The sequence below is a fragment of the Cryptotermes secundus genome, unplaced genomic scaffold (genome assembly GCF_002891405.2).
Source record: "Cryptotermes secundus unplaced genomic scaffold, Csec_1.0 scaffold1184, whole genome shotgun sequence".
NCBI lineage: Eukaryota > Metazoa > Arthropoda > Insecta > Blattodea > Kalotermitidae > Cryptotermes > Cryptotermes secundus.
This window is the reverse complement of record NW_019734331.1, coordinates 709,311-724,991: the sequence shown is the minus strand read 5'-3', so window position 1 is coordinate 724,991 and position 15,681 is coordinate 709,311. Positions and strand designations below refer to the sequence as shown.

The window sequence follows — 15,681 nt, the reverse complement described above, 5'->3', positions numbered from 1 at the left end:
AGATATCATAAAGAGCAGGAACAATGTGAAACGTACAGTAACTTCTTGCTGATACACTAACTTCAAAACGCTGTCTCACCTGCGTTAATTAAACAATTTCGGAAAATATACCTCTTCACTCTAACAAAATAAATGTGCAGCAGTAAGTTATCATTACATTATTCTGCTACAATAAAAACAAACCAAACAAACTCCGTGGCCTGTAGTTCGCAAGCCAACTATACCGACCTAGCGAGCGCTGTTTGTCGGCGAAGTCAGTGCTAACTTTTGAGGATAGAGGGTGTTATGTGGTCAGAGCCACGAATCCCCACGGCCGTTAACTTCGGTTTTCTACACCGGAGCCGCTATTTCCTTGCAACAGCTCCTCAATTATCCTCACCAGGCTGAGTGCAGCCCGTTCCAGATCCACTACTTCTCAGAAAATGTGGTAGCACTGGGAATCGAGGCAGGGACCTCTGAATCTGTAGTCAGGAACTCTGACCACTATATCACAGAGGCGAACATTCTGCTACAATAAATATAAATAATTTTCAACATTGTTTGCAGATTATAAATCATCTGTCAATTTAAAAGAGAATTTTCTCATAATAACTGCAATACATTTTCATTATAAACATTTGTCTCTCGAAATGCACTAAAAATCTCAGTTGTGGATTTTTATTTATTTATTTACTTACGGTTTATTTAATGATGTTTTATAGCTCAGATTATGTAACTTCGAATCATAGGATGATACTGAGTAGTGACTTGGAAAGCCATAACTTTACAACAATGACGTTATCTCAATTAGAACATCAAGGACTACTACACTGCATGGCAGATCTCATGTAACCATCCCTAACACTAGTGTAAAGTCCCTTGAAATAACGGTGAATAATTTCTGAGAAACAGACCTATCATCTGTGTAGGTACAAGAAACTACCATAGTGTGAGAACGATGTAATATAGACATAGGACCAGATAACACACATACATAGACATAAAACTTCTCAAACTAGTATATATGTATGTCCCCTCCCCTCTTGATAAGAACCCTTGCCTCAATTTCTGGTTCAACCAAACTCTCTCTCAACTTGCTATATAGCGCGAGTTACGGCCAATAAAAAGGACGGAGCGTACGGCTGGAACGGCGCAATTTTGACAGCGCCACAAATGCGACAGCTGGCATAAAACATAGTAAATTCTGAAGGTTGATTGGAGCGGATAATTCCCTCTGGGATTATACACAGGAAACAAGCAAGAAGAAGAATGCGAGGAGATGATGCAAACTGTTTCAACTGAATGGAAATGGTGGGGGGAGGCTTGAGGGCAGAGTTTTACAAGACTTCAGCATGATGTACTTAAAGGACGGACCACAACAGTGTTACAGTGGTCAGCATGGGTATTTCTTTATTGCTAGTGGGGTGGGACTAAGTCCCTTGTACTGCGGCCACTTCTGACATATTTTACCAGCTCCAGATGATAGGTGAGGGTAATTGTGGAGCAATTGGTGGAATGAAGATCAGTAGGGTAAACCGAAGTACTCTGAGAAAACCTGCCCCATCGCCACTTTCTTCACCACAAATCCCACTTGACCAGACCCGGGATCGAACCCGGGCCGCCGTGGTGGGAAGCCAGCGCCTAACGGCTTGAGCTATGACGCGGCCCTTAGCACGGGTATTTACTGTTTGGTGAGTTGTGGAGAGAATTAGAGCCAGATAAATTATTATCGTGGCTGAAGTTTCATGTCTTCTCTATTTTCAAATTTTGCCATGATCAAATCAGCATTCACTGTGATCTCATTCTATGCTATATCTTTGGTGTTCGGTACAAAAGATTCAAATGAGTAAAAAGTTACGTCTGTCTTTAGCACTCCTTGCCGAATATGAAATATTACACATGGGTGAAATTGAAGCTTCATAACTTGTACTCTTCTGCAAGTATACTTAGAATGATCAAGCCAAGAAGGATTAGATGGGCAGGGTATGTAGCACGAATAGGGAAGAGGAGAAATGCATATAGGATATTGGTGGGACAGCCGGAAGGAAGGAGACCAATGGGATGGTATGGATTAGATTGATCTGACTCAGGATAGGGACCAGTGGAGGGATCTTGTGAACACGATAATTAACCTTCGGGTTCCATAAAATACTGTTAAGTCCTTGAGTAGCTGCACAACTATCGGCTTCTCAAGAAGGGCTCAGCTCCATGAGTGAGTGTGTGGGTGAAATTGAAAAGAAGATTAAGTTAAAGAAGAACGAATTACTTTCAGAAATTAAGATTCCTCGACACGCGGTAGCGTAGTTGGTTGAGCCACTATGATAAAAGTATGAAGGTCGCGGGTTCAAGTCCCGATGAGGTAATTGGATTTTATTCAGTTAACCTAATCCTTCCGGCAGCACTATAGCCTTCAGGTCGACTAAGCCTCTACCAGAAATGAGTACCAGGAATTAATTAAATCATTTTCCTGGGGAGGCTGACAACCTTACCGCCATCTGTGAGCCGATTGTCTAGATAATGTGGGGCCCTCAACGTCTCACAACCCTATGGGCCTTCACGGCCTGGTACAGGGATAGCTTTACTTTTTTTACTTTATGATACACTACTAATCGGAATGGAAGGTTTTTATAATAATGCTATAGAGAGCTAGAAAGGTGGATTCAATTATTTTCCTGTTGTTTCCTCACTGCGTGTGTGTATGTATGAGACATCTTAAACAATCTTGGCCGTATGCAACCGCCTACTCGTGTTTCGACAGAATTCTGCGAATGCCAGGTAGGAAATAATTCACAGGTTACTTGCAAAACACTACAATGAGAATGCTTACAAGAAGACGTTTCACTGAGAAATTCGGTGCAATAAGCTTGGTCTCTATGATTTCTAGGGCAGAGAGAATGGACTCAGTCTTTCAAAAATTAACAAAGAAAAAATGTTATCCTGGAAAGTGAAAATATAATAAAATGTTGATTCATGCAGTTTGCATTAGCAAAATTTTACTTCCCAAACACAGGAATATAAATTATAACAATAGATATATTGATTCCTCCATAATTATACACCTATATTCAACTTGGGTGTTTTTAGTAGAGATTCATCGTTAATTCTCCACAATTTCCTTTTCAGTAACTACTCAGAAATATATGCACTAAATTATATTCTATCTGAACAGTAAGTTATGTATGAGATAGTAAGATAACATAGCTCTTTGTTTTTGTTTTTATTTACTTTGTCTCCTCAAGAACTGCATAAATCCAAGTTATCCAACACAACGGTCTCAAATGTTTCTAAGAACATTGAGGTTCTGATTCCAATTGATTATTGAACCATGGGAAGGAAGTGGGAAATTTCAAAGGGGAGGGAAGGGGGAATGGAAGTGGTTTTAGTTGTGAGCGTAATGTTCATGGTAGGACCTTATAAGGATGGGGGTTGTGGGCGGTAAATGGGATGCTCGAAAAGTGCACATCCCTGTCAGGAAAACTTTGTCTGTGATAAATCACCGAGCTGTGGCATCATCAGCTCGTTAGAGACAAGGAAGGCAGCACTGGAATTAGTGCGAAAGATGAGATAATTTGGAATAAACTGTTGCCAGAATAGACAGAGAAATGATAGATAAGAAAATTCTATAATGAGACACATACAGCCAAGTCTATTAAATTAAAACTGATGACGTCATATCATTCTCCACAGATTACTAAGTCAGATAATCAGAATTAATTATTCTTCTACTTTCTCAGTTTATGGATATGTCCATTGTCTTTTCCGACTTCAGAATGTCCATCGTTGTCTTGGTTGTTCCTGGCGTGTATTCAAAAATTTGTTTCGGGAAAGTTTATATGCTGAACTGAGGTACAATAGATCACTGTGGTCGCGGTACAAGGGCCAAGAAGGCCCACCCCTTATACATTCATTCATTCATTATATGCTGAACTGTTCAATTCTTCGTTTCCTGTGTCATATTTTTATTGTAAATATGTTTCAGCTTATTCCTAATATCTTACGAATTTATCTTACCAACAGTGGTGCATACAGTACGGGATTTAATTAATTAAGAGAGACTGCAAAAGAAGTGCCAATAAATACAGTACAATCATCAAAACTAAAATTCGCTATTTTCGTCACGTGTACCCTCCTACACGTGGCAATATGTTGAAATCTGCAAAATTTCAGGTCATGTCGTTAACATTCTTAAATATTGTATTACATCCAAGGCAGTTAAAATATGATACTCATTCAAGGGTGTGTTCATCTATCATAATCTTGTCCTAATCGAATATTTTCTACTTAAATGTTACACGGATTATCTTCGTCTCTGTTCAGAAATTTTAAAACTAAGATTTCTACAAGTTACGGCTAGTCGATAAAGGCACGTTTTCATTTTTTTTGTTATCCATCCATCTGCTGCTCCCACTAGGGGCAAAGGGCATTCGTGAAACACATATTTTCACTTCGGTTTCTTAATCTTAGACAGTCGGCAGGACTTCTTGTACGAGTGACCAGCGCGTCGCAAGGCGGCTACCTACACATTAACACAACGAACTCAGAAAAAACATTCATGGCTTAAGTGGGATTCGAATCCACGATTCTAGTGTTCGAGCGATCGAAGACATTTCATGCCTTGAATGGCGCAGCCACTGTGATTGGCTGTTATCAATAGGCCGATTTAATTATTAACTCTTCAAGGTTTGTTGTAACTTCTGAGGCTTGTGACTCCTACAAGTCATTAAGATTTCTTATGAAGAATAATATTCAAGTACGTACCGTAACACAGTCTGATACTTCACAGTCCAGAACTCATGTTTTATTGTGGCCAAACAAAGTAAATTTCTCTTACATCAGCTCACTCTCTGCTCAACAAGAAAGAAGGCAAATCAAAGAATAATAGTTCAATATTGTAACGAATTCGATCAACGCGTTGCCAGGCAACAGCTCTGTAAACACGGTCCGACAATAAAGGAGGCTACGTATTCCGTGTCCGCGGTGACGTCACGCAGCGGTGGCTGGTGATCACGTGACGTGTTTCCTGTGATGCGTGTCCGTTCATCGACCATATAAGTGACAGAATTCATTCGGTTCAGGAACGAGTCAGTTTTCTGTAGGAGATAGCCATGGGAAGTTCGTGGTTGAAGAAGAGTACAAGAAGTCAGCCTGTGAAGATTTAACATGCGATTTGAAGGCGTTATATGTGCTGTAGTGCAGTGATATTGGGAGTGTGTGATTTAGTGAGACTTTTAGAGTTCCTGTGTTATAAATCTGTGAGGAATAGTGCTGATAGACTGAGAAGATTAGTGTGGAATGGTTGTAAATTATGTAAATCAGCAACAGTGTTATAATTATTTGTAGTTATGACCCGTAAATATCCAGTAAATCCAATTACAAATCCAAACCCGCGAGTTAGTGACCGTGACACGTGACAATATATTCGTAGTTCTGTAACAGCAAAACATGCGATTCTAAACAGTGAGACCGCCAGCACAAACCCAGACGACAAAGGTAAGTTACGGCCTCTCGCGGGAAAGCCACGAGTTACCAGCACGTTAGTGGTCAGAAGGAGATAAGTCACAATGTCTGATGATTCACTTGGCTAGGACCGCAGTTATGAAGGGAACACATAAATAATAATCATAAAAGATAAATAATGTACCTATCTCCAGCACCACTGGTCTCTCAAGGGACCGGACCGACGGTAGCCATTTTCCAGCCAACTGACCGGAACATCTTGTGGACTCCGGGAATAGCAACAGTATATCTCCTCGCTAGAAGACTCCCTCTTATGTTTTTTCAAGTCGAGTGCTTTGCGTTGCGCTACTGTTTTCATGATTTATGCCGCGTAGTGTTGTTATTAGTATCTCCGGTGCGCTCCTTGCTGTAAGGTAGAGTTATGGGATACGGCCGCTTGCGGCAGTAAGACACCATGTGCTGCAGTGCAGATACTTTGTCTTATACGTCTTCCCTTTAATGTGAAATTATCTTTTGGAAAGACTGACCACGGTAGTGATAAACGCGTCGTAGAGGCACAGATATGCCAGTTACTTATGGTGCGTATTAAATATCTTATTATAACAATTTTGGGCTTGTATGAGCACAGTTTCGTTTTTTTCTAAAATACTATCTGTTTTTCGTGCGCCTAAGCTTTATTTTCATAGTTCCTTTCTTATAATTATTTATTATCTTAGCACTGGTAGCTCCTACATTTTCTAGACAATCGGCTCACAGATGTCAGTAAGGTTGTCAGCCTTACGCGCCGGCCGCCCTTTACCCCCAGGAATATTCCTGGTACATATTTCTGTTAGAGGCTGAGTCGTGAGTCGACCCAAAGGGCCATAGTACGGCTGGAAGGATTAGGGAAATTGAAAAAAAAAATTCACCTCATCGCGATTCGAACTCGCGACCTTCCGGCTTGTAGCATAGTTCCTGAACCAACTACGCTACCACGTGTAAGAGTTTTAATAAACATGTTTATTATGAGATGTTTTTGGTGCAATACAGCTGACACCATTTAGGTGAATTACTTTCCTTTTCCCTTCAAGATTTCATTCTTAAATTTTATATGCGTATTTCCCGTCTATCCCATGCGTGATGCATGCCCGTCCTCCTCAACTTTCCCCTTTAATCACTACAACGTAATTATACTTGCAGCAAAGTATAAATTATGCACCTCCTCATTACGTGAAATCGCAGAAGAAACAGTGAGTTCAAATTGGAGCTTCAACCTTACAGTTTCTGCAAGTCAGCGATCGATAAGTCAGATCAGCGCAGTAACAAGGTGCTTTGAGGAAAGCGGTCGGAAGGGTTCAGAGCCACCAGCCAATAAATAATATATAAATATTATATGGTTAGCCGTGTGACAATGAAGTNAAAGTCTGGTATGATTTGTGGGAAAATACTTACAAACTAGGGACTTAAGATCTAAATAATAATACTACATTATACAAGAAATCTGCCACGGCCTGTTACATGTATAAAGTAAAAAAAAGTAAAGCTATCCCTGTAACAGGCCGTGAAGGCCCATAGGGTTGTGAGACGTTGAGGGTCCCACATTATCTTGACAATCGGCTCAAAGATGGCGGTAAGGTTGTCAGTCGGCCACGCTTTACTCCCCAGGAAAATTATTTATTTAATTACTGGTACTCATTTCTGTTAGAGGCTGAGTGAATCCCAGGGTCATAGTGCGGCCGGAAGTATTAGGTCAATTGAAAAAAAAAATTAAATGATCTCATCGGGATTTGAACCCGCGACTTTCCGACTTGTAGCATAGTGCCTTAACCACTACGCTACCGCGCGCCCCCTTGTTATAGGTAGACCTATATTTTTTTATATATATTATTTATAGGGCACTAATGAAGAAGACTGTCAAATTCAGATCCAAAGTCATATGGACACGATCTACAGGTCATTGAAACGAACATGCGGCTGTACAGACAGAAATCCAGTCTTGCTTACAGAATAATCGTGTAGAGTGACATATGTTTTGTGAGGTACCAAGATCGAATCTCGGGCTAACATCCAAGATAAATATCGGTGCCGCCTGGATATGTAGTACCATGTTCAATTTCCTATGAGACGGCCAGTCCGCCACTGTAATTTACATCTTGCATTGGGATTCAGTCCAGGAATTTTTCTGAACGCATGCGTCGAGCATAAATGCAGGAGTAACGCTAAACCGCCCAAGGCACGCGACATCATATACAAGTTTGTGTGTTCCCTTGTGAGGGAAATTCTGGTCGTGGAAGTGGCAAGAGATTATTGGATACTAAAAGCATTCAGCACTCAGACTCCAAAAGTCGATCCATTAACAAGAGTGCATGAAATATACTACTAAAAGTATCTTCTTTAATGAAGACTACTCTTTAAAATTTTAAGAAGTTATTATATTACAAGAAACCGCGATGATATTGGGTTATTAAGTAGGAGGCATCGAAGATTAAATTACATACTAAACTAACAGAGACATTAACAGAGGAGTTTACTTGCTTAACGATGGAATCGTAATGTTTAAACATTTAACATATTCAAAGATATAAAAAAACCTCCGTGGTTTTAGTCCGCAAGCGAACTATACCGACCTAGCGACCGCCGCTTGTCGGCGAAATTAGTGCCAACTTTAGCGGATAGAGGGTGTTACGTGGCCAGCGCAACGGATCCCGACGGCCGTTAATCTCGGATTTCTAGACCGGAGCCGCTATTTCCTCGAAATAGCTCCTCAATTATCCTCACGAGGCTGAGTGGACCTCGTTCTAGAGCTACTATTTCTAAGAAAATCTGGTAGCTCCGGGAATCGAACCAGGGAGTCCTGGATCTGTAGGCAGGAACTCTGACCACTAGACCACAGAGGCAATCGCATATACACAATAAACCTTTTAAACCTATTTAAAACCACATTGTTCGTTACATATTTCGACCGTCATTGGTCAACATCAAGTGTTTTAAAGCTGTTTGTGAAAACTGATGTCCTTGTATTTTGCGCTTCTAATGTTCGATTTGTAGTCAAATCACACATTCGTGTTTTTCATCGTGCTGGGTGTTTCCTCCTGCTGCCTTGTGTGTGTTCTAAACACAAGCATAGCAGTCTCCACAGACTGTTTTAAAACATCTGATGATGACCAATGACAGTCGAAACATGCAGTGTTCAATGTGGTTTTACACAGGTTTAAAAGACTCATTATGTATATGTAGTGATATTAAACATTTTTTTAAAGGAGTGTTGGATGTAAAACGGGATATCAAGGATGTTTGTTGATTAATCAACGTATCATGGAAATACAAAATTTCTTAATTTATGTAGCAAAACTCTGTAACTCGTACACAGGTTATATCCAGTACAGTTTCAGCAGAGTTATAAAAGATGAACTCAGAGAAATTCGAAAAAAGGGGCCGGTGCATTCTGTTTTTACAGTATCTGTCTTAATGTAATTGCGTAGCAAAGAAAACCTCATACAGTTTAGCCATCTCTGGACTGAAATCGAAAATCCTGAATTTCTGAATATAAGTACACGTAATTCCAAGGAGTAGATGTTCCGTAGACAATTATGTGTTAATCTAATTTATTAGAGAAAACTGCAACAATAACAAGGGAGAATGTCTATATTGAAAATGTCTTTAGGCCCTTAAATAAGGTTTCAGCCCACACTCACCTGTAAGAAACGCCTCCAAATATTGTTACTAGTCCCGATTTAAAATTTCGTCAAAATCCTTCAAAAGTGGGCGCTATAAATCTGTATAAACGGACATAGACGTCAATATGTGCATAATCATATAGAGAAGGGGGCAATACGTTTAAAGTTTTCTAAAAACTGATGCTTGAAAATGAATATAACATTAGCTAATAAACAGATCTAAAATTCGAATATTTGGACTGAGCCCTTCCGTCAGATTCTTACCGCCCCTGCTTATTATTTGGGACGTCTCGTGTTCGGTGACGGACCATTCTAACAGTGGTTATCGAAGTTTCGTCTGTCTCTCGAGGAAGCTGCGGGGACAACAATAGATTCTAAGATGTAACAAAGTGTAGTTCAGAATTTCACTGTCTTTCGGACCAGTGAATTGACTCCTTATTCAGGATCGAAGATTAAGATAAACAAGAATTCAGCAAGACACAAGAGGGAAGAAAAACTGCTTGTAACTTACAAATTTAGTTTGCCTGCCGACTGCTCGATTCTGAGTCCTCGCTTGGGTTACCCCTCCACATTGAAGATGAAGTACAATCCTTCGAAATGTTGTAGATGTAGTCTGAAACAAAAATAACGGAAAATATCCTCTGAATTGTGATATTACACAACTGCTAAAAATTTGTAAGCATTGTAACCTTAATTTAAGAGTATTTGTCAAATTATTTCTTTTAAAATTTGGTTTACGTTTTACTTNGAGTAACGCTAAACCGCCCAAGGCACGCGACATCATATACAAGTTTGTGTGTTCCCTTGTGAGGGAAATTCTGGTCGTGGAAGTGGCAAGAGATTATTGGATACTAAAAGCATTCAGCACTCAGACTCCAAAAGTCGATCCATTAACAAGAGTGCATGAAATATACTACTAAAAGTATCTTCTTTAATGAAGGCTACTCTTTAAAATTTTAAGAAGTTATTATATTACAAGAAACCGCGATGATATTGGGTTATTAAGTAGGAGGCATCGAAGATTAAATTACATACTAAACTAACAGAGACATTAACAGAGGAGTTTACTTGCTTAACGATTGAATCGTAATGTTTAAACATTTAACATATTCAAAGATATAAAAAAACCTCCGTGGTTTTAGTCCGCAAGCGAACTATACCGACCTAGCGACCGCCGCTTGTCGGCGAAATTAGTGCCAACTTTAGCGGATAGAGGGTGTTACGTGGCCAGCGCAACGGATCCCGACGGCCGTTAATCTCGGATTTCTAGACCGGAGCCGCTATTTCCTCGAAATAGCTCCTCAATTATCCTCACGAGGCTGAGTGGACCTCGTTCTAGAGCTACTATTTCTAAGAAAATCTGGTAGCTCCGGGAATCGAACCAGGGAGTCCTGGATCTGTAGGCAGGAACTCTGACCACTAGACCACAGAGGCAATCGCATATACACAATAAACCTTTTAAACCTATTTAAAACCACATTGTTCGTTACATATTTCGACCGTCATTGGTCAACATCAAGTGTTTTAAAGCTGTTTGTGAAAACTGATGTCCTTGTATTTTGCGCTTCTAATGTTCGATTTGTAGTCAAATCACACATTCGTGTTTTTCATCGTGCTGGGTGTTTCCTCCTGCTGCCTTGTGTGTGTTCTAAACACAAGCATAGCAGTCTCCACAGACTGTTTTAAAACATCTGATGATGACCAATGACAGTCGAAACATGCAGTGTTCAATGTGGTTTTACACAGGTTTAAAAGACTCATTATGTATATGTAGTGATATTAAACATTTTTTTAAAGGAGTGTTGGATGTAAAACGGGATATCAAGGATGTTTGTTGATTAATCAACGTATCATGGAAATACAAAATTTCTTAATTTATGTAGCAAAACTCTGTAACTCGTACACAGGTTATATCCAGTACAGTTTCAGCAGAGTTATAAAAGATGAACTCAGAGAAATTCGAAAAAAGGGGCCGGTGCATTCTGTTTTTACAGTATCTGTCTTAATGTAATTGCGTAGCAAAGAAAACCTCATACAGTTTAGCCATCTCTGGACTGAAATCGAAAATCCTGAATTTCTGAATATAAGTACACGTAATTCCAAGGAGTAGATGTTCCGTAGACAATTATGTGTTAATCTAATTTATTAGAGAAAATTGCAACAATAACAAGGGAGAATGTCTATATTGAAAATGTCTTTAGGCCCTTAAATAAGGTTTCAGCCCACACTCACCTGTAAGAAACGCCTCCAAATATTGTTACTAGTCCCGATTTAAAATTTCGTCAAAATCCTTCAAAAGTGGGCGCTATAAATCTGTATAAACGGACATAGACGTCAATATGTGCATAATCATATAGAGAAGGGGGCAATACGTTTAAAGTTTTCTAAAAACTGATGCTTGAAAATGAATATAACATTAGCTAATAAACAGATCTAAAATTCGAATATTTGGACTGAGCCCTTCCGTCAGATTCTTACCGCCCCTGCTTATTATTTGGGACGTCTCGTGTTCGGTGACGGACCATTCTAACAGTGGTTATCGAAGTTTCGTCTGTCTCTCGAGGAAGCTGCGGGGACAACAATAGATTCTAAGATGTAACAAAGTGTAGTTCAGAATTTCACTGTCTTTCGGACCAGTGAATTGACTCCTTATTCAGGATCGAAGATTAAGATAAACAAGAATTCAGCAAGACACAAGAGGGAAGAAAAACTGCTTGTAACTTACAAATTTAGTTTGCCTGCCGACTGCTCGATTCTGAGTCCTCGCTTGGGTTACCCCTCCACATTGAAGATGAAGTACAATCCTTCGAAATGTTGTAGATGTAGTCTGAAACAAAAATAACGGAAAATATCCTCTGAATTGTGATATTACACAACTGCTAAAAATTTGTAAGCATTGTAACCTTAATTTAAGAGTATTTGTCAAATTATTTCTTTTGAAAATTTGGTTTACGTTTTACTTTGTTGATGTGATCAACAGGCTTTTATTTCTTGCCCTTTCAGTTACATGTGTTTTCATTATGAAACATCATTACAACACATTACAATATATTACTTACAAGGATATACAGTATTAACACCCAAAACTAAAATAAACTGCCTACAGAACTTGTGTGAAGAGAATGTTAAAGAGGATAAGATGAGATGTGGCCATGGGCCCCTTCTTCCAAACTCAAAACACGAAGTTGAAGCCCAGTACAAGGGAGGGGAAAATACGCGGTTGTAAAGGGGGGGGGGATGCCATCTGAAATCCCATTCGGAATCTGCCAATCACTGGTCACTGTGTCCACATAAGATCACAGAAGCGTACTGTGCCCTGGGGGTGTCTGTCCTCTCCGTACACTATCACCCCTCACAGAATAGCTGTCAGAAGCATCCATACTCTGCCTACGTAAATGGAATATGTACATGTATCCTCAGGGCGAACCAGACAGGAATTGTCGGCTAATGCACTTAATGCCTAATGCTGCACTGTCTCGCGACCGCTAAAGCTCTATCGGTAATGTAGCCTCCGGTAGGAGTAATTAACAGTCGGTGACCATTACTGCATTACCAACACGCATCTTCACCAGGTCTACTGCAGCTGCTCCCCACACCTCTGTCCAGTCGTCTCTTCGCCTCTTTCATTTTATATTTAATTTTTCATCACGCGAGCCAAAAAACATGTAATATATAAGTGCTTAATGAAGGCAGAGCCGGGATGGCGCAGTCGTTATAGGGACTGGCTACGGGATGGACGGTCGAGGGGTCGGAGTTCGAGTCCAGGTAGGGTCAAGAATTTTTTCTTCTCCACGTCGTCTAGACCGGTTCTGCGGTTCACCCAACCTCCTATCCAATCAGTATCTTGAGCAATCTTCCCGGGTGTAAACCGACGGGGGCGTGAATCTGACCACTCACCTCCAGCTAGTGGCGAGGTCAAGAAAATATGGATCTATACATCCACTCCCCCATACTCCTTCATGACATAATGCTTATTTAATTAAGCACAGGGACAACTTTACCTTAATGAAAACATATGGGGGAGTAGAGGTACAGCTGCACTTTTCTTGACCTCGGCACTAGATGGAATTAAGTAGTCAGCTGCACAATGTAGAATTTATATGTAAAAATGTAACACGCAGCTTGCCTGTAATGTGAGCCAGATTTTTCCCACAGGCAAGGACAACTGAGTTTCTCTTGCCTTCCTAACCTCTCTAAGCCGTAGTCTGGAAGGAGCAAAGTCAGTTATTTTGTCTTCTAACACAACTTGACTCTATATTTCTTCTCGAAACAGCCGCTGCTTCCGGAAGAGACAATAATTTCTCCACGGAGCCAAGTAGAGACATGTTTCCTTACCTCGTTGTGCTCTGTGACGATTTTTTACTTGTTCTTTCTTCATCTTCTGGCACATTCTCAGCCGGTTCTATAAACTCAACACCAGGAGTATTCACAGTAGAAGGAGAAAAAGGTGGTGCCTAAATACAGCTTTGTTTACCGGCCATCCCAGTAGACCGACTCCTGTGAAGGCAGTAGCTGAGTTTTCGTATCATAACCGAAAAACATCGCCACTGCCACCTGAAAGATGCATCGCCCAGGATTAGTCCTTATTCACTTTCACTATGTAGGCTTCTCACTGAATGAAGAGAGACACATTTAGGAGTTGGGTCCGATTTGTATTGTGTCCAGGCAACGACAGGCTTATGGCGCCACAGTCGCCTACAGACTGAAGAAATTCTGCGTCCTTGGTGTGCCTAGAATGACCACTCACAAGCAGAAGCATCTTCGGTTGTCATTAGGTTACACAGTTTCCACAAAATGTGCCAGCCACTTTACACAAACTTCTTTGATGATACAACTGCTTTCCTTGTTGAATATGAAACAGTGTCTCGTGGAGTGTCGACTTTGAAGCTTTGTCATACTCTTGCACGTTTGCATACCAACATAAGGGATACATAGAAACCAGCAGCGTACACATAGCAGGCATCTGTGTTTTCAGAGCATTTTACTTTGTGAATATTCCGTATGGAATTTCTATTTGTATGAAAATAACAGCGATAAAACCTGTGTTATAAAAACAATTACTTTATTGTAAGGGTGTAAAACATTAAAAGGAATCAAAAACTTTAAAAACAGAAAAGAAAAAATATTTAAGTAACAATTTAGGTTTTGTGGAAGACATGAAAAAAAGCCATGGCAAAATGAAAGCAATTTTATCTTATTTTGGAAATAAAAACTCAAGACTCAGTTCTGACCAGAAGTAACATAAGATCACGTGAATATATTTCTTTCATATTTCCTGCATATTATAGTCTTATTTCGTTGGGATATTGTAGTCGGTATAGACTGACTATGCGCTGGACGACAGAGGGGTCGGAGTTCGAGTCCCGGTAGGATTAAGAATTTTCACTTCTCTAATCGTCCAAATTGGCTCTGGGGCCCACCCAAACTCCTATACAATGGGCACCGCGGGCTCTTTCCCGGAGGTAAAGCGGCCGGGCCGTGAACCTGACCACTTATCTCCAACTAGTGTCGAGGTCAAGAAAATGTGGATCTATACATCTACTCCCCCATACGTCTTCATAGCGTAGTGCTTAATTATTAATGAACAGGTCCAACTTTACCTTCTTTAGTCTTATTTCTGTAGCCGCTTTTTTACACTTTAACGTTTATTATCCCTTTATTTATTCGATTTTTTTTTGCAACAGACTAATAACATGAAGTATACTACTTGTTGACTCAACCATTCTGGATCGGATTAGCTCATTAAGTAAGAACCTTGGATATTAAGGCTTTGTGTTGGCTAGAAGCGATTTTCTGTGTGTCACCGGTACACCTATGTCACAGAATACAAACTCCTCATTTGCTATTTCCCATATCGATCACGTCTCACTATACAGATCCTTGTATAAAAGGATGAATCACTGCCAAAATCACTTTTCCCGTCCTTTTTAAACAAAAATAATAAAAATAATACACTGAGAAAACTTTGGGTATAGTACACTCAAGAGAAGAAATATCATGCAAAGGTTCAGAAGCCCACAGAGTTTATTTTTGAAAAGGGTTGAGAAGTTTCCGGTTGAAGAACGAAGAAAGCCACTCAGTAGCTTTGTGGCAGCATCATCCCAAAGCTGCTCTATACAGAAGGCTTCATACAACATTCCAAAAACGAAAGTCATCTCATATAAAACTTGAAGCATCCTCATCTCGCACATAACCATTCATCCCTCTAAGAGAAGGAAGGAAAATCCCCGGCACTGAGGGGTGGGAAGGGAATCGATAACTCGCAGTTCTCGCCAGACAGAGGAAAGTCGAGAGGTAGAAAATCGAAATGCAAAATGAAGTTTTCATTTTCTACTTCAGAATAAGTTATTTTCTGGGTGTCTTTCTTCCTTTACCTTCTTACTTCTTTCTCAGAATGTCTAAGTTGTAATTCTGCAAAAATTTACGTCATTGTTTGCCTCCCCTGATATTATCTGTGCACCTCTGTGAATACCACGTGACTTCATCACTGACTCCACTTTATATAAACTGACAGTTATTCTCTGTGACGGTTTGCTGATATGTCAAGGACAAAAACTTTGACAGAAGCTTATCCTGCGAACATGCGTCA

General features: G+C 40.1%; 1 long non-coding RNA gene across 1 annotated transcript in view; it reads right to left on the bottom strand.

The window, feature by feature from the left end:
- The window catches only part of LOC111868693, a 391,614-nt gene extending 381,939 nt beyond the window's left edge, over positions 1 to 9,675 (bottom strand). Inside the window, exon 1 of the long non-coding RNA XR_002843546.2 lies at positions 9,604 to 9,675. This is a non-coding gene — a long non-coding RNA (uncharacterized LOC111868693). The remainder of the gene's footprint in view (positions 1 to 9,603) is intronic.
- Positions 9,676 to 15,681: the final 6,006 nt, after the last annotated feature.